The sequence below is a fragment of the Sciurus vulgaris genome (genome assembly GCF_902686455.1).
Source record: "Sciurus vulgaris genome assembly, chromosome: 2".
NCBI classification, from domain to species: domain Eukaryota; kingdom Metazoa; phylum Chordata; class Mammalia; order Rodentia; family Sciuridae; genus Sciurus; species Sciurus vulgaris.
Window position 1 is genome coordinate 139,456,739 of NC_136462.1, and position 19,894 is coordinate 139,476,632.

Below are 19,894 nucleotides of genomic sequence, written 5' to 3' on the forward strand. Positions count from 1 at the left end.
TAGCAATAACCCTTAATGGCAACTGTAAAATGAAGCATTATGTTAGCCAGCAGAAAGGAAAATGCAAATTGATTCTCTTTTTGTTTAGATGTAAGTGCTTATCAAGGTTACTAGGTATTCAAGGTCTGCGACACCAGAATAATTTGTTTTATTATAATACATGTAAAAGGAGAGTGCTTGGGGCTTTCTGAGTGACTCAGATGGCCAGATAAAATTCTACAGTCTGGGCTTTAACAATTTCATCTCAGCATATCTTGTACTCTATCTGATGAGAGGAAAGTAGATTCAGAACTGAAACCCTTTCAAAAATGCAATGGGAAAATTAATTGTTATTAAGGGTGATAGCTGGTAATATTTCACTCCTTGGTGAAATTATAGGATTGAAACTTGCATTTTGACTTGTACTGTTTTACAGCTGCCCATTAGGCAAAGCTTTCCAGGGTTTTGTATCACGGGCTCCGGGACACCGGCAAGATGTTCATTCTTAACTCTCCCCAGACACCAGGACTCATTGGATAGTAGAGATCAGTGCACATGTGAATCCATTTGACTGGAATACAGTCATACCCAGTTCCACCACCAGGTCTCTATCTCCAAAAAACCTAAAGCCTATAGAATCCTTTATTTTTGGTCTGTCACCACCATAGACTAACAGCTTAATCTACAGATGCTGTCACATAGTGACACCTATTGTTGGATGAGCAATTTTGGGCAACACCTGTACGCATCTCTACTCAACTGGTGACTTAGAAAGAGGAAAGGCAGGAGGGCAGAAGGAATCACACTGATGGGCAAACCATTTCCTTTGAAATTTGGAGAGTTTCTGAACATCTTCCCTAGCTATGACTCCTCTCTAATGAACAGGCTAATTTATGGAGGTGTTGGCAATGGCAAATATGGTTCCTCAGAATTTTCTTTAAGCTGTAAAGGGGATGCCAAATGCAAATTAGTTATTTGTACATTAATGAAACAGGAAAAAGCAACCTCCATAAAATACCATAGATCTTTCTAGCTCTTTAGTAAGGTGTTATTAGGATCTTCCTCTGGTTGGTTACTTTACAGTAAATTGGACCTTTTATTCAGTGTAGAATGATGAAAAAAACTAGTTAGTTACAATTCTGGGGATTATATAGATATAGATGTAATGCTCCAGACATGCAAGATATAGCCACTTTCCTTAGGGAACTTAAAATCAAATTTTTGACTGAATGTTTGCTGGCCTTTCATGCTATTGCTCTCAAAATAAATGGAACCCCCTTTTTTTTTTAATTCTTAGAAATACATCATTATCTGTCAAGAGAAATTCACCAAGAAGATTTACAATAGTTAAAGCTAATAAAATATGAAAATAGAACAAACTTTTAGTGGTTTATTTGATTTGTAATCAGCAGAAAATAGCTTGAGCTAGTTTAAGCAGGAGAGGCTGTTTCATTGGAAGGAAACTAATGTTTTCATGAAAGGACTTGATTAAATGGCCTCAAAAAGCATGGAAACTTCAGTCCTGGGATCTCAATGAACAGTTGATTCCATCTCTTCCATTAGTTGATTTAGCTCCCAGAAATTTTTGTTAAAGTGAAGAAGTTCATGTAAGAGAAAGCCTAATAGGTTCAATTTGGCAAGGTGGTTGAATAATGCTGTGGCCAGAAGAACAGAGGGTAAAACTTACATGTAGCCACTGAATGTCTTTCCCTGCAGAGGGGAAAATACTCTCCAAGATGAGAAATATGTGAGTTGGATAGTCACCCCAAAATATGTTTTCCAATCATGAAATAATAAAGATTCTCATTTTCTGAAAACTCTGATCCTATTTCAGAGAAGCAAATGCTTTCTGAATGTGTTAGGATGATATAGTCCATGGTAATAAAAATTAGTCATTTGTAGCAGTACAGCACAGTTTAGACCATGATTGTATGTGCTCATGTTCTTCACTTTGTCCTTCTCAAACTTATTTTTATTCTCTCACTTTGCTAGACAGGTTACTGATGATCACACATATGGCCCAAATGGATCAACCAGAATCTCATGATCAAGTGACATCATGGATTCAGAAAAGGAAGCGATCTTGACCATAAACTCCAAATACCATACCATGGCATACAAGGCCTTTCAAAGTCTATTTTCCTTCCTTTCCCTTCTGGCCTCCCTTCCTATACCACCCTATTCCCTTTACATGTAGGGCAGGAAAATTTCCAGTCACACAGAGCTCTTCTTGTAGTTCTTTGAACACATGACATGTTTTCTGAGCTGTTACATCTTTGCTTCTACTATTTCTCTTAATCTAGAATGCCATTGATTTCCACTACCTGGAAAACTACTATTGACCCTTTAGAGTATTCACTAAGGTTAAAATTATCACCTTTTCCATGAAAGTCACATTTGTCAAGTGCTTGTCTCACAGTGTCTCTCTGGTCCTTAGAAAGTGTGCTCCAAAAATAGACTGTGCTTCTTCTTCATCTCCGTATCCTCCACATCTTACCCACTTTTGGCATGCGAAATGCTTTGTGCAAGAATGAATGAGGCAGTGAAAATGTGTATGTGAGCTAGAAACTTTTCAGTAACCTTTGCCTATTTCCCTGGAGCCTTGCAGCTGGACCTTCTTCCTACAGCCCATAGGTGGCAATGGGAAGTTTCTCTCTGATGTTTTGCTTTTCTTCAGGTCTGATGGCAATGACAGATCATTCAGAAGCATGCTGTGCTTGGAATGAAACCAACACAGCAACAGTGTTATGTACACTTCTATCCCTATCAGTCTTGACAGGATTGTTATATGGGGATTTTATGACGAAAGGTTTCATATCCCATCACACTTTCCCTGAGCCATCCAATCCCAGGGGAATATTAGCGTACAATTGCACAAAAAGCCAAGAAATCCTGCCACATAGTATTGTTTTTCAATGTAGGCAACCTCCCATTGTTCCTTTTATTGCCTACAAAGACCCATATGCTTGGGGGGTGATACATATACAATATGTACATTCTGTGCCTTTGCATATTCTCTTTGCAAAAATTATACAAACATAAGTATGAACATAGCAAACTTTCCTGGACCTACAGCAGTGGTAAATCATGTACACAAAAAAGAAAGGGAAAGAAAGGGAAAGAAAAACCCTCACCATTTTAACTGCTTTAGAGATAACCATCATTTGCATGTCAAAAGAGTAACGAAATTCTGAATGAATTGAGATTCCAACTGCTAAATTTTTGCATCTTTCTTTTTTTCTTTCTTTCTTTTTTTTTTTTTTTTTTGCACTGTGTCCATTTTCTTTAATTTGCTCACAACAATCAAGGCCAGTGTGCTAATTTGCCTAATCTGGAATTGGAGAGAAAAGTGGATTGATTTTGAACTTCTCTCTGAGTACAGAGGGGAGGGCCATCTGTTAGAATTAGCTAGGTGTTTAAATCCCTTTTGACTCATCTTCTCTGACAGCAGGGTGGAAGAGTAACTGGTCGACCACAACGTTCTCTCGATTCACAGTAAGAAATATACTTTCCTTCGGAGAAGTCCATCAGTTAATATTAACAAGGAGCAAGAGAAGGGATAACTTGGCAGGAAGCTCTGACTCTCCCCCTGATTCGATTCAAGAGATCATCAAGGAAGGAGTCTAACTGTAACATATCCCTCTCTTCCTCTGATGAGAGTGACAACCAGGGTGACTGGAATCAGAGGGCAGCCTACTCTCTTTTGGCAAACAAACACCCACTCTGGTAAGTGCCTTTTAATGTGCATCGAGTCTTTGTTTAGGAAAAGGATGCACAGTTGGCAAGTACAGAGCTGTAAAAGGATAGCTTTGACATGCTGATAAAGCTTCTCAGTTTACTTTGGACTTGACTTTATCATTTACTGAAGGATATTATTAGTGTGGAGATGATAGCCATTCTCTGACTTCTCAAACGAAAGCCAGGGAAATGTATATGAACAAAAGGTCTGTTATGGAGAATCCGACCCTGTTTGTTCAATGACTTTGGAATCCTAATCATACAACTTAATGGAGATAAGGTCTGTAGCAGAGGAAAAGAGCCCACCCACTTTGGGGCCCCCAGGAAGACTAGTGAAAGTCAGTTGTGTTAAAAATGGAAGTTCATCCAGTGCTGAGCATGTGTGTAGTTTTTTTTTTTTTTTTTTCTCCTTATTGCAAATTTGTATAAAAATAGATTTGCTCTTTGGAGCCAGATGGCACGCAGTACTTCTGAAGTTAAATCCAACCTTATGACAATGGTCATGGCCAACAAGAAACCATTTGGATCAGGAGACCAAATATTCGGTTCTTGGTGAGTCCTCTTCGTCGAGTAGACACTTCTGAACTTCCTTGAGCAAAGATACACATACCCCTTGACAACATGTGGATCTAGCTAGAGACATTTTTTGTCTCTTGTTTTAGGTGGGTTCTCCTTGGTTGTATTTTCATCCGTCTTATCTTTTTCAGAATAAAATAACAATGATTAAGAGCACATAAATAAAACCTTGACATGGATCATCTATTAGCTGGTTGCTTTGCAACAAGATTTTACTGCTCATTTTATGATGGTTTCATTGATTAACTGATTGATTGATTGATGTACCCATTCATTCAGCAGAACCCACAATGGTATACACACAAGATCCTAGGATCCAGAGTGAAAAGATACACATTCTGGTTGTCAAAACATGACTTATAAAAGCCGAGTCTTCTTGGCAAATCCTTTACAATTTTCTCAGCTCTGGCTTCTACATCTTATATATAAAATAATAAGAGTACTTATACCTAATATATCACTTATAAAAATGATTTATAAACTGTAAAACACCATGCAAATACCTTTTATTCTCAGAGTCTAAAACTACAACTGGGCTATTGTATAATTTAAGTGAATAAACATATTTTAGCATCCATGCTGGGCTCAGAACTATGTGAATTTTATAGATAAAAAAACTAACCTTATAGAGATCCTCTATGCAAGACGGCTAAAATCCAGAAGAAAATAAGTTGGTTTTAGAGAAGATAAAAATTTAGTCACTGAGTTTTCCTAAAATTTTTTGTTTTAGTAATTTACTTGCCATGTAAGACCACATTGTCCTTTTTCATGATTATGAGCCCTGACACTGCAGAACCTATGAATGAAAATACAGCAGTTAATTTAAAGTATTACACAAAACCTTTCTAAACATAAGAAAAAATTCTCTTTTATTTCACATGATATTCTGCTTGCTAAATAATTTCCCAATTTTATGGTAGTTAAGAAATTTGATGGCCACTGAATCCAGGCTTCTTTGCTCTGTACTTTTCAGAAATCAAAGTGGAATACTAATTGGATAATATTCATTTTTTATTGTTAAGAGAAAATATTGAATTGTATAAGTGAAATATCCAAATGTAGGCTTGCCAAAAAAATGTGGTATTTAAGTCTGAGCTATTCTATTTAATAGGAAGCAACTAAACCTTTTGTAATTAAGTTTCCTTGTTTGTAGAATGGGCTAATAATGCCCTATTTTAAAGATAAAACATAAAAATGTGTGTAGGATCTCTGTTAATTGAATGAGTTTCCAGAACAAAGACCATCAAATACGATGGCTTGAACAAATGTAAAGTTTTTGTTTCCTCACATGGCCTGCATGGTGGCTCACAGCTACTCAGTGGTGTGGGAAACCAGTGATGCTCCATCGTGGGTTACAATAATGACAAGGACAGCAGGACATGTGATCCAGACAAGGAAGAAGGGTCAAGGGCATCAGGGGCATCATTTTGCTGCCATAAGGATCCTCAGAGAAGCAATCACCTACAGTCTTGGATAACATCTTGTGGCCTAATGTGACTCCCTGGCACACCTCACCACTCATCCCTCTGAGCACCAATAGCATTTTTCCTTACGATACTCATAATTTGAACAATCACATGTTAGTGTTGTTGTTGTTGTTTTTTTTTTTTCCTACTGGTACAAAATGGGAAGAGGTAGCTTTTTGTGAAAATCTGGCTTAAAGTTGTAGGAACATTGTAGGGTGTGTGTGTGAGTGTATGTGTGTGTGTGTGTGTGTGTGTGTGCATATATATGCATGTGTGTGTTTGTGTGTGTGTGCATGTGTGTGTGTATGCAAACATTCTATGTGGTATGTGTATGTGTTTGCGAAGTAATTCATTCAACCAGACAGAAGGCAGCAGTTGTATGGGAGGCCTATTAAACATATCAGAGCCTGCTGGAGGAGTGTCAAAGGGTGTCTTTAGTTGGGTGGGATTTTTTGGACCAGGGTTGCCACTGCCCTCTGAGAGTATACATCCATCACCTCAGAGTCCATCAGGTTGCAGTGGAGGGCTCCCGTTTCCCCCAGAGGCCATGGGACTTCCCAGCTCCAAGTAGGTGTTACAGATGGTGCTGCAGGTAAGTGTCAGATGGGGAACCAGCATGAGTCCTTGTCACCTCTCCTTCCCCAGAAGCTACTTCCTTGAGTCTCTCCACGCTGCCAGCAGAGGCTCAGGTGCCTGGCTTTCTGCCCTGCTCCTGAAGTTCTTTTTGACATTGCTGCTAATGCACCCTGCCCTGTGCAGGGTGATCATTTGTCTCCCTCTGCCTGGGGATAGTCCTGGTTTACACCGCTTGTCAAAACATACTTATTGATAGCACTCAAAACCTGTCCCAGTTTAGATGGCAAATTGTCTGATCAAATTAGGAATATGGTATGTTTAAAACTGAATGCTAAAGGCCTTCTTTCTACACCCTCTAAGGAGCTCCTATGTAAAACATATTTGAAGAGACATCAACAGTCTCCATTGAAAGCACAGTAGGAATGCATTTGAGATATGAATATGGGGTCATCTTCACAGAGGTGACATCAGGATTTGAGGTGGTAAATGGTTAAGAGGATCTGACCCAACCTATTCTTCAGGATAGGCAATGAGGCACTCATGACCTGTACATTTGTTTTAGACTTGGTATTTTACATACTTCAGGCCCATTTATCATCTCAACTGATGTTCTGACACTACAACAAATAGGCAGTACCTATAATATCATCCCTGCCTTACCTTTGATTAAAAAAATTTGAATAATACTGAATTTCTAAGCACATCATAATAGTCAGAGGCAGAAACAGGATCCAAATGCAAATCCATCAGACTTAAATTCAAATCATTTCTCACCTGCAGTGCACAAGCAGAATGCTAGCCAGTGATTAACTTGTTCAGTTTGTTAATCTTTTGAAAACATTGATTTATATTGCCTGCCTGATGATATTAACAGTCATAGACTTAAATGGCTGGGTCCTGTTGAACCAGGTTTCCATTTAGCTTCTGCCATTTGCTGGAATCACAAGTACCTCTATCACTTTGGTTGTGTGTAAGGAGAATCATCCCTACTTCAGTGGTTTGGTTGTATTAAGTTAGATTGTGTAATACGCCTTAGGCATTTTGTGCAGGTGGCACCAAACAGATCATTTCTGCTGTAAAGAAGGTGTAAAATGCTTTGTTTTTAGTACATCTTTAAATTCAAGTTGTGATTTGTAGGATAGAAAGAATAAACGTGAGCTATTTCACTTTTTTTTTTTTTTGAGTGATGCCTCTCCTAAGCTTAGAGACCCAGTTAAACCAGAAGTTGAATTTTCCAGCAGATAATAATGCATGGATTTCATCTCTGCTCCTTACAAACACTGAAAAAATCTGAAATTCTCCACCACTGGAAAGAAATTTAATATTTAAAGGTAATTTGACCTGTACATGTGTGTACCATGAATATTTGATGAAACCTATAGCAAATGTATTTATATAGCATTAATCTGAGGATATTTATTTCTTATTCATTTTCTAGGATATTATTTCTTCAGCAAATGCAAAGTTACCCTCTGCAAAAGTGCTCAGCTCTCAAGGTGCACTTAGAAATTGTAGAGTGGAGCTATTCCTTTTCCTGTGACAACTATAGACACTGCATTGGCCCACCAAAAAGAAGAAACAATTGTAAGAAGATAAGAGCACCCCAAATTATCACCCCACGTTATTGGCATAGGGTTAGACCATCTTCACAAGTACCACTCAAATTTTTCATTCCATTTGCTTAAATGCTCAAAAACATCGATAGCGGAGTCTGACTTAATACTTTTCCTTTGATGTCATTTGTTTCACTTCTTTGTGATATTTCAATATGCTAGTGCTTTGAATTAAAGGGTATGCTTTGATTCTGTTTAGTTGGTAGTTAGTGTAATGTCTAATTCAGAGATTTAAAACATCTTTTTTTGGATTGATTGGTATACACACCTAGATTGAAGATATTTTTCTTTGTTTAGCTTCTCAATGCTGAGCACAAATGAACAACATCAACAGTAAAAGCAAGTAAAGAAAATGGCACTATGTGCAAATGCAATTTAGTATTTTTTAATGTTTTTACCAGATCAGCTGTTGCACACTTGAAGAGTAAAAAATAATGTATCTAATCATATTTTATAACTAAAAAATTCCAACATATTTGAGAGAGAAAAAGTTACAGAAAAATAAGTGTCAACTCCTTTCTCATCCTGTGTGAGCTAGAAAGAGTTGCCAATTTCTGGGCATGCTCACACTGGCCAAATAAGTCACTACCAGAAACCTGTTCGTGTTTTGAATAGTTCCCATTTGATCTTGCTCTTTAAAATGTTACTCTAGTCAGGAAAACAAAATCAATACTTATAATCAGCATACTCTTTTAAAATGTCATTAGCCAGATAGCATGTTTTACTATCTAATGGAGGAAAAATGAAACTTAAGATAGAAGTATAAGCTACTGAACTACTTAAATTGAGGAAATTCAAAAGGAAATATTCCAGAAGTTACATGTCTAAGAATTGTAACCCAGAAAAATTGATTATGTGTTCATTCTAGAAGTGTTCCTTGGTTAACATGGAAGGCTGGCTCATGTGTGACTTTGTTTAAATAGTCACCACATTCTGCTTTGATTTTTTTTTTTTTTTTTTTTTGGTGACAGTGATGATCCAAGGGATCTTAACCAGCCAGCACAGGGAGATGTTGTCTGCTGTTTAAGGATTTTTGCTACCCTGTTTATATCTACTTGTAAACTCTTGTCCCTTCAGATAAAGCCCCCCTTTCTTCTACAATGGGGACAGGTAGTGTGCTGTATGTGGCTGCTTGCCATATCAGTTAGTATGACACTAGTTCTTTGGTTCCTGTGGAAAACGGGGTCTGAGCCAAAGGACAACAGTCAGTTCTTGTGACTGATTTTGGATTAACTTTCTGTTGCCAGAAATGGGACTTAAAGCAATAGTGATCCAGCAGACACACATACGCACAAATGTATAATGGAAACAAATTTTTCAAAAATATCAATCTTTATTACCCATGATTACATGAATGTTTCTGTTCTAGATTATCATATTTCATTAAAAAACATGTGTCACAATTCACAGAGTTGATTTCTCAGCCCACAGGAGTCATGACTCACAGTGGGAGAAGCATTGGCTAAACACATAGAAAGGTGCGTTCTGTATTGGACTAGTATGTATATTTTGAACCACATAGATTTTACAATTTATCTTTTACAAAGGCCATGGGAACCCTTTCGCCACTGTCTCATCTTTAGTGAGCTCTTCTTTGTACAGTCCATAACAGAAATTTGCAGCACACTGAGAGTATTCTGGAGAGGAAGTTCTAAGTGGTGAGGGGACATAGAGATTTTTAAGCATGCATAAGATTGCCAGATAATACACAAGACATTCAAAAAGATGTGAATTTCAGATAAATAATGAATAATTTTAGCATTATTTTGTCCCAAGTATTACATGGATATCCTTACATTTGAAAAGTTGCTTTGTTGCTTATCTGGAATTCAAATTTACCTGAGCATGCTGTGTTTCTATTTGCTAAACATAGTAACTCTGAAGCCAAAAAACCATGTTGTCCATTTGCAGTCAGTTTTTGCCTGGAATATCACTTTTCTCACTTACAAAATGTGAGAATAGACTTGATTAGAATTAAAATTCCATGTAGGTGTACTTTTCTGATTTAATGTACAGAAATTTGGAATATATAGCATTAATCAATACTATGTGGTAAGCAAATAATACTGAGGAAAATAAATTTTACATTTATATTGAAGTTAAATCATGGAGCATACATTTAACTATGAAAAATTAACTAATAAGTTCTTTAAAGAGAGACTACATTAGTCTCTTTTGCTCACTGCTTCTTTAAACATGTATGTGCCCTGAAGTAGATTCTAGATGCCACTCCACGTCCGGTATATCCTAAGTTCTTACTCCTGTTGGCTTCTCATCACAGGTGAATTTTTAAAATTTATTTTATTTTATTTGTTCTAATTCATACTGCACGCCAGTAGAATGCATTTATACATTTTGATAGGTTAATTTTGCTGGCTGTAGCAACTATGAGCTGTGAAATTGAGAATATCCTTCGAAAAAGAACTTAACGTTCAACTTCAAGGAGTGCAGTCAGCTAGGAGTCTGCAGTTAATGACTCCTTTAAGCTTCATTGCTGCTTTTGAGCTGGTCCTAGATAGTCCTATCCCAAGCCTGAGCATGGTGAAGAGTGGTTGGGCCTGTTGTCTTCTTCTTAACAATGGACCTTCTAATGGAAAATCTTTATGCTGGAGCTCTCTGTTGGTTTGGTTACACTTTGTGAGATTTATGTCTCAGCAGAAGTCTCTCCCTGCCAGATTCTTCCTTTTCCCTCTTTATTCTTCACAAACACTAGCCCATAATAAACCTCATGCACCTTGAAGAGTTTTACCCTTGCCATGTGCTCAGAGTATGAAAAGGTGACTTGCTTCTCCCTAGCAGGCACCACAGCATTCCTGCTGCTAGGGGAGATATTGCAGAGTTTTTTCTACTTCTGCAGTGTCATGGTGTCTACTTCAGGAAGAGTTCCAACCTCTTTTCTTGGATGCCAAACAAAAAATATTCCGTGATTTGAAGAAAAAATAAGTCTTCAGATTAAAAAAAAATCAATGTGCATAGAGAAGAAAAATATTAAAGTAAAGGGTGTTAGTCAGATTTTCATCACTGTGACAAAATACTTGAGGGAATCAACTTACAAGACAGAAAGGTTTATTTTGAATCATAGTTACAGAGGTTTCAGTCCATGGTCACTTTGTGCTGTTGCTTTGGGCCTGAGGCAGCCCAGAACATCAAGGCAGAAGCAAGTGGTGAAAAAGGTTTGTTCATCTCCTGGTGCCCAGGAAGCAAAGAGGGAAAGATCAGAAGGGGTTGGTGTCCTAATATTCCTTTTGAGAGCATGCACCTAGTGTGCTTCTATGGGACATTCAAGGATTGACACTGTAGTAGAAAGAGAATTATATTTAACCTCATTCTAATGAGATTTTAGAGTCTGAAGAAAAACCAAAAATATTATTAACATTAGCACATAAAAAAGCAAGGCTACAGAGAAAGTGGGAAGAAGCAACTTTGCCCTCTTCATAAATCCTTCACAACAAGAGAATCACATCAATGTACACTTTGAAGATGAAATATTGTGCTCCAATAAAATACGTCAATGGCTAGAAGCTATGACTCATTCAAACGTGAAGGGCAAAAGTGCTCTCAGACCCACTGGGTCTGCAGAAGTAGATGGCTCTGAAATTTCTGTGATAAAAAATTACTTAAGGACATTTTCCAGTCAAATGAGAAATAAAATAAAATAACACACAGTAATTGGAAAAATGTTGGAGTAGAAAAGAAATAGAAAAAAACGAAACCCATAAATCTTGGATATTTTTTCACACATGCATTACAAAACATAGTAAAGAAATATAATGAATTTGTTAAAAAATAATAATTGAAAGATGGTATTAATAAATTAATAAAGATGGTATTAAGTAAAAACAATTCATAAATTCTAATCTAGATTTCAAATCAGACATTATTGAAAAGTACAAAGGAATGAGGAAAACAGAAGCCAGTCAACTCAACATACTTTGAGGTGTAAATGTTGTTTTATGATTGATATTAATAGGGGAGCAAGTGAGATTTGTAGCTTTCTAATCACTAGGGAAACAAGAGCAAGCAAAATATGTGAAGTGTTCATTTTTAAGAAAATATCCTTTTTTTTAGCAATTTTTGATGATTTCTTTCTAAGCGTATACATAATCTCTTTGATAGTACCATATTATATTCTGTTGAATAACTACTCCACAGCTTTTTAACCAACCTCCTATGTTTAATGCATTGGATATGCTGCCAAACTGTATTCCAGAGAGTTTTTATTATTTTACAGCCCACCAGCAATGAATGACAGTGACTGTCACCTCATATCCTAGCCAACATGCTGTTAGAATAAAAATATATCAGTACTGTCTCATTTTAGTTCAACCACTAAATATTTCATTCATACGGGAGGTTTTTCCTGCCCTGAAATAAAATGTTTAATTTTTTCCTTAAAAATGAGTTAGTGATATATTTATATGCCAAGTGTAGTTTTCCCCACAAAATAATTTAAAATCTGTCTTTCAGACTAGGACCAACTGCTAAATGCTTTTTCATTTGAGCAAATATTTTGTATTGGGCCAAAAATCATAGTCAAGCACCTTCAAAATATTTGGTAATAATTATCATCGTTCTATTTGATAAGATAAGAGCCCTTTGGTGAAAATAGTTACAAAAATTGTGTTATTAGCTTTGCAAGTAACATGTGTGATTTTAACAGCAGTTTTGGAATGTTCACTTTTATTTGTACCACCACATAAGGAGGATCATGATAATAAATTATTATATTTCCAAGAGTTTTTTTAAATACAAAACTTATGCCACCATTCCACCATCATCTTCCTTTTTCTGAAAATATTAAAATTTATGTTTTAAAATATATAAAATTAAGGAACTATCAAGAAACTTAAGAATCTCAGGTTAAAAATGTAATCTAACCATTACCATTGGTAAAATAAAATATTTAATTTGAAAAATTTAATAGCACCATAGAATGCCAAACTGGATAATTATGACTGAATATAAATTTATGTTCATGAAATATAAAATACACATATGTAAAATAGTGAAAGCATCATAGATTGCACTTTCAGTGGGCATTAGTAATCCAGACAATTAAATGAGCAAAAAATATGTATACATCTATATAGCAACTCCAAGTTATTCCTTGCATGCTTGGGTGAATCTAAAAGATCATGTGAATTGCCTTGAATTGCATACTGATATAAAAGTTGAGGTGTACTTATCTGATGTGACATTATGCAGTCATTAAGAAGAGTAAGAGGAATAAAACTGAAATGTGTTATATTTTTACACCACATAGATTACACACAGGTCAATGATATACATGAAAGACAACATTAAAATTAATGAAAGAAAATATGACACAATTTTTGCTACTCAGAAACATGCAATAGTTTTTAAACAAATTTTTCAAATCATACACTGTAAAGAAAAAATATTTTATTGATACTTAAAGTAAAGATTTGAGGTCATGAAACCATAACGTGGAAAAGTTAAGGATCTTTGTAAAATGGAAAATTGCCAAGAAAATAGTACCTTCCATATACAAGGAGATTCTGCCAATTAACAAGAGGACAATGGACCAACAGTTTGATCGGAAATTTACTGAAGCAGAAATCTAAAAATTCACAAGTTAAAGAAATTCAGACTGAAACAACAATGGAATATCACTTTACCTATTAAATCATGTAGAAAGTTGGATAATTGCAAATATGAATAGCAATACAGATGTGCAAAACCCTGGTGCCCTTCTGGTGGGAGTACGGATTGATGTAGCCATTCTGGAGAGAAGGTTGGAGGAATTTAAATATTGCAAATATGTGCATCTCACAAAAACCAATGGTTCTGCTCTTAGGCATCTATACTGAAGGAAATTCTTATTCAGATCCATACAGGGTCATGCATGAGTTCGTTTCTTTTTATGGCATGAGAAGTTGGAGGCAGCATCTGAACAGCTTTCCCTGGGACTGAATAAGTAGATGTACATCATGAGGTATCTTGTGGCTGTGGGAACAAAAGTGTTAACATGCACATACATGGATATAAAGCCAGTACTGAGGGAGAAAAGTAAGACATTGAATGGAAATAGTACAAGAAATGCTATAACTGGTCACTCTGTCTTCTTCGATGAATCTTGTCAGAATATAATCAGTTTTAATATTCTTTTCAAGTATGTAGCAATTGGCTGTTTGATTCCAATACATGGTAGCTTTATTTTCACAAGTCAATGGTTTCATTCTTATTCCCTAGCCTCCACTGTCCTTAGGTTCAATGTCTTACTCTTTGTCTAATTTATGATGTCAAGATGGTTTTTTTTTTTAAATGAAGACATTTTTTTTAAAGTAAATATAAGGCAAAATTTTTCTTTGTATGACATTAGATTCACTCCAAAACTTTGGAATCATTGTACTTCACTGCCACTTAGTTCAAAATATTTTTGAATTTTTGAATTACGTTGTGTGATATTTATAGTGTTTTTTTGTTTTGTTTTTTAATTTATGGGCTGTGTTTTGTTCTGTTTTTTTTCTTTTTGTTTGTTTATACCAGGCATTGAACCCAGGGGCAATTAACTATTGAGCCACATCCTCAGTCTTTTTCTAGATTTTAGTTAGATACAGGGTCTCACTGAGTTGCTTAGAGTCTTGCTAAGCTGCTAACGCTAGCTTTGAACTCATGATCCTCCTGCCTCAGCCTCCTGAGCCTGGGATTATAGGCATGTGCCACCTCACCCTCCATGCCTGGCCATTGATAGGCTATCTTGAAGTATATGGCTTCATTTACAAATAAATGAGAATTATTAAGCTATCTTTAACAATTAATTTCTTGTTTAATTCACCATAATCAGGGATGTACTCTGAATTACTTTACAATTTCAACATTTTAAATTTCCTTTTATAGCTCATTACTTGGGCAATTTTGAAAAAAATTCACCACACCCTTGTGAGTAATAAGAATGCACATTATATACACAATTCTGTTCATATCAATTACATCAATTCAGATAATCATGTTCAAATTCCCTAAACTTACTAAATTTTCATCATATAGTTCTATCAGAGGTTGAGGAAAATGTGTTAAAATTTATTTCTTCTTTCAGTGCTATCAATTTTGAGTTTATATATTGAGAAGCCATGATATTAGGTGAATACACATTTTTAATTATCATATTTTTCTTAATTTCTGATAACATAAGAAATGTCATCAGATAGCCTGTACATTTGTAATTATATTTTATGCCTTTAGTATTACTTTGTTTAACATTAGTTATACCAATTTTATTTTTATTTCCCTTGTATAATAAAAATTTTTAATTTGTTCTTTTTATTTATATATGACAGTAGGATGTATTTTGACATAACGCACATACATGGAGTATAATTTCCCATTTTTGTGGTTATACATGATGTAGAGTTACACTGGTCATGTATTCATATATGAAGATAGGAATGTTAAATCCAATTCATTCTACTGTCTTTCCTATAAGTTAGAATGACTCAGTAATAACTTTCCCATGTACTCTTTTATTAAATGTGTTTTTATGGCAAACAGTATACAGAATTTTTCCTTACACAGTTTGGCAAATATTTTTTATTTGGAATATTGATTGTTTTTGCAAATAATTTATGGTTGTTCTTGTGCTTTGTTGTTTCATTTGGTTCTGATTATTTGTTTTCTATCCATTCACTTTTTTCTTTTTCCTTATTTTTACCTTCTTTTGTATTTTTACCTCATCAGTCCATGTTTCCTCTGTTAATGTTTCTTTTAAAATATCTTATCATGTTTTTCATGTTTACCTATACGTACCAACCTATGTTCCTAAAATGCTGCAGTGCTCAAGAAACTTAGAATACTTCAATTTCATGTGCACTGAATGTTCAACTGTTTTATAGATAACATGTATTTTCATTTGGTCTGTATTTTAAATAAAATAAGGCATTATTACTACTACCTTATATAGTCCACAGTAATTTTATTTATTCACATATTGTCTTTTCCCCCTTTCCTTTCAATACTTCCATCCTGGCTCATTTTCCTTCTGTCTGAAGAACCATTCTTTTACATTTTCTTTAGTGCAGATATGCTGATATTAAATTTTCGGTTTTTGTTTGAGATCATTATCATTTTTTTTTTCAAATATGTTTGCATGTTCACTGAGTATAAAATTTTACGTTGGCAATAGAAATACTATTATAACACTTTGAAGAACTGAATCCATTGTTTTCTGTATGTCGCTACCTCCATAGAAGTCTGTTCTCAAGTTTATTGTTTCTTCTTTAAAAATGGCTTCCCTTATGTCTATTTTTTTTATCTTGATTTTTAGAAATTTTGATCTGATTTACCCAATTGTCATTTCCTTGTACTTTTTACATTTATGGTTTTAGGTACTTCATCACAGTTGAAAAGTCTCAGTTGTTACCTTTTCTACTATGGTTTCTGCCTCATTCTCCCTTGCTTCTCATTCTAGCAGTTCTATTATATGTGATAAACATTTCTACTGTGCTCACATTTTTCTTTTGGTTTTGTATTTTCCATCTATGTGTGTGTGTGTATGGGTGCACTGGATATTTTCTTTTAACCCATCATCTAATTCACTAATCTTCTCTTCAGCTGTATTTAATTTGCCAAGAGATTCATCATTTGTGTTATTAATTCTAGTTATATTATTTTTTATAGAATTTCTATTAATGCTTTCATCTAATCTTGTCATTTAATTCTTAACCTATTATCTTGAGCATATAAATTGTTACAAACATATTTCATTCAAGTTCATTACCAGTAACTTGAATATCTGGGTCTTCTATCATCTATTTCTATCATGTTTTTCTCTTGGGCTTTGGTAAGTTCTCTTTGAGCACCTAATAGCTTTTTAATTGAATGTTTAAAATCATGGATACTTAGAGAAAATTTGGAACTATGTAAGGTGTTATCTTCTTTCTGAGAAAATTTACTTTTGCAATGTAGGAAATGATGTATTTTCAGTTAATCTAATCATCAGTTATGAGGCCTAAAGGCATAGTTGGATCTTTGTGTAAACTAGTCTTTTTTCAGGATCCCATTAACATCTGAGCTTGTATTTTTTGAGAATCCTTGATGCTTCCTCAGGGGCTCTTCACCTCATGGCCTCTGAGCTGCAATTTTGTACTAAACTACCAAAAGCTTTGGAAAGCTTTATTAGCTTTTTAGTTACTCTGTCTCTCAACTGACCTTTCCTGCTCTATTGTCAACTGTCTCTAGAATCAGGAATTGCCTCAATTAGAAAAGTAATGTTAAATGAGATATTAATATCTCTGTTCTTCCCTTATTCTGGAATACTAGCCTCTTTATCTTTGATTCCTAAATAACTGTTGAACTCTCAAATTTCTGCACACACACACACACACACACACACCCAACCAAACTGAATTATGGAAATGGCTATGAAATTCTATTACAATCCTCTTGGCTATAAGATTTTAATTTTTGAGAATTCTTAAAAATATAAGTACATATGTATATAGATAGATAATTAGGAATTCATACTTATGTAGTTTGACTTTGACATTGAGCTTTTGTCAATATACACAATGCTTCTCTGATCATCACTGGATCAAAGAAACCTTTGACTAGGTATATAGTCATTTTTTGGTCTATTTCTCTATTGATTAATTAAAAAACCTAAATTAGAATTTCATTTCATATACAAAAGTTGAAATATAATGATTCTAATTTTTAAGAGTTTCCTGTAGCTCTAAATTCTGCCTCAAAAGAACACTTCAAAACTATTTATTTCAAAAGAAAATTTTCCATGTGAGAAAGATTAAGACGACTAATATTAAGAAGACTAATATTTTAAATTTGAAAAAATAATTGATTTTGGTGATAATTTTCTGATTTATACCTAATGACTAACCCAAATATTAGGTGATGCTGGAAAAGTTAATATTACATATGAAATTTTGCAGTGTATTTATGAAGTTATCAGTTGCATCCATATAAAAATAACACTTTTCAATTAAATATCAACCTATTTTGAAGATTTTAAAGAGATTTTTCCAGTTTTTTTCTTTCTTTTTTTGGTACTGGGGATTGAATTCAGGGGCATTCAACCACTGAGCCACATCCTCAGTTCTATTTTGTATTTTCTTTAGAGACAGGGTTGCCCACTTAGTAACTTAGCACCTTGCTTTTGCTGAGGCTAGCTTTGAGCTCACCTTCCTCTTGCCTCAGTTTCTGGAGCTGTTGGGATTACAGGCATGTGCCACACCCACCTGGCTCAATGTCCAAATTTGTGAACATTGTTATACGTAGGTTTGCTAAGTAGAGGTTTTCTCAACCAAGCTGAGTTATGAAAATTTTTATGGAATTCTACCCTAAATTTGCTACTACTCTTTTTGTTTATAAGAGTTTAATTTTTGAGAGTTCATAAGAAAATACTAAATATGAACATAATTAAATTAGCTTATAGGTATAACATAAGTATTTTTGTGAGAATATTTTTAAAATAAATTTAAAAATAAAAATTAAATAGAAAGCATGGATTTTTAAAAACATGCATTTGTTATTTCCTACAACGTAATTTGTCATTGTTGAAGCTGGTGTTTCTTAGTTTTGTCACTAAACCTGAATAGCAGGAAAAGTGAATGAGCAGATAAATCAGACTTAAAAATAAAGAGTTTTAGTTATTGGCAGATGTCAAGACAACCTGAGACTTAATGAATACTAAGCTGCATACTTGCCATCCTTATCTTTCTCCAACACAGTTGACAAAACAAGTTAGTCTTGATGTCAAAACAGAGGGGAAGGAAGAAAGACATAAGAAACTTGGGCAGACTTTTTCACTTTAAGTTTTCTTTTTTTTTTTTTTTTAAATTCTCAATTATCTCCTAGGCAATCTCTATGTGCACACTGAATAAAGAATTTACTAATCAACAGAAAATTAATCAGAAAGCATTCTGTACCACTAGTATCAACAATATGGCAGGGAAAAATCTTATTGATCACTTCTTTTCTTGTTAAAACCTTTGAAGTCCTTGTTGAGTCCTGCCCATGGCCATGGTGATGGATCTCTTCTCACAGAAGCACTCTTGCTTTGACTCCCTGATTGGTATGGTTTTCTTTCTTGTGTGTGTGTGTGTGTGTGTGTGTGTGTTTGCTTCCTCTTGGGGTTCATTACATGTTGAGTCTCGGAGGGTTCTATCCTAGACCTATTCCCCAACACTCCTCTCTTTGTTGATCATGATTTTCATGGTCATTCAGTCCAAGTTCTTTTCTGAGTGCAAGACTCACAAATTCAACTGTACAGTGATCAATTTCTTTAGGTTTCAGTGGCAGTTTTCTTTCTGTTTTAATATAACTTGTTCCTATCTACTCAAGCTAGAATCTGAGTCCTCTTAGTTCTTCTTAAATGTATTTATTTATTTATTTTTGGTATTGGGGATTGAACTCAGGAGCACTCAAACACTGAGCCACATCCCCAACTCTATTGTATTTTATTTAGAGACAGGGTCTCACTGAGTTGTTTAGCACTTCACTGTTGCTGAAGCTGGCTTTGAATTCCCAATCCACCTGCCTCAGCCTCCCGAGTCACTGGAATTACAGGTGTGCAACACCTGTGCCCAGCCTTCTTAATCTAAACCCTGTTCTCCATGACTATCTCTTCAAAAGATTTCCTTTTTCTAATTCTTATTTCTTAAATCTTTTTCTTGTGAAGGAACTGGGATGACTGCTTTAAACACATATCTATGGCTCTATCAGGTATTCATGGAATAGAGTGCAAATTCCTTCACAGAGTGTATGAGGCCTTTCCATGATCCCACCCACCTTAACTGCTCCGGTGATCTCCCTCTAGTCTCTACTATTTTCATTCATTCATCAAATGTTCACCAATTGCTTTTCATTTGTTCTTGTGAGTAAATGAATAACATTGTACTTTCTATAAGAAGCCTAGACACTGTTGGTCAAAAAATAAGCATAATTATCAATTGAGATAAATAAAATGTAAAA

At 34.9% G+C, this 19,894-nt stretch overlaps 2 long non-coding RNA genes across 7 annotated transcripts in view; both read left to right on the forward strand.

Moving 5' to 3' along the window:
* Positions 1 to 19,894, forward strand: part of LOC306654858 — a 48,556-nt gene that overhangs the window by 15,118 nt on the left and 13,544 nt on the right. The gene's annotated exons all lie outside the window — the stretch shown is intronic.
* On the forward strand, positions 3,328 to 15,067 carry LOC306654857. Of its 6 annotated transcripts, none has more exons than XR_013762099.1 (6): positions 3,328 to 3,705; positions 4,153 to 4,269; positions 7,520 to 7,666; positions 7,774 to 7,919; positions 8,920 to 9,426; positions 13,807 to 15,067. It is a non-coding gene; the product is annotated as an uncharacterized lncRNA (long non-coding RNA). The 6 variants fall into 6 exon arrangements; XR_013762100.1 differs by having other exon boundaries at positions 9,373 to 9,426; XR_013762101.1 differs by lacking the exon at positions 8,920 to 9,426.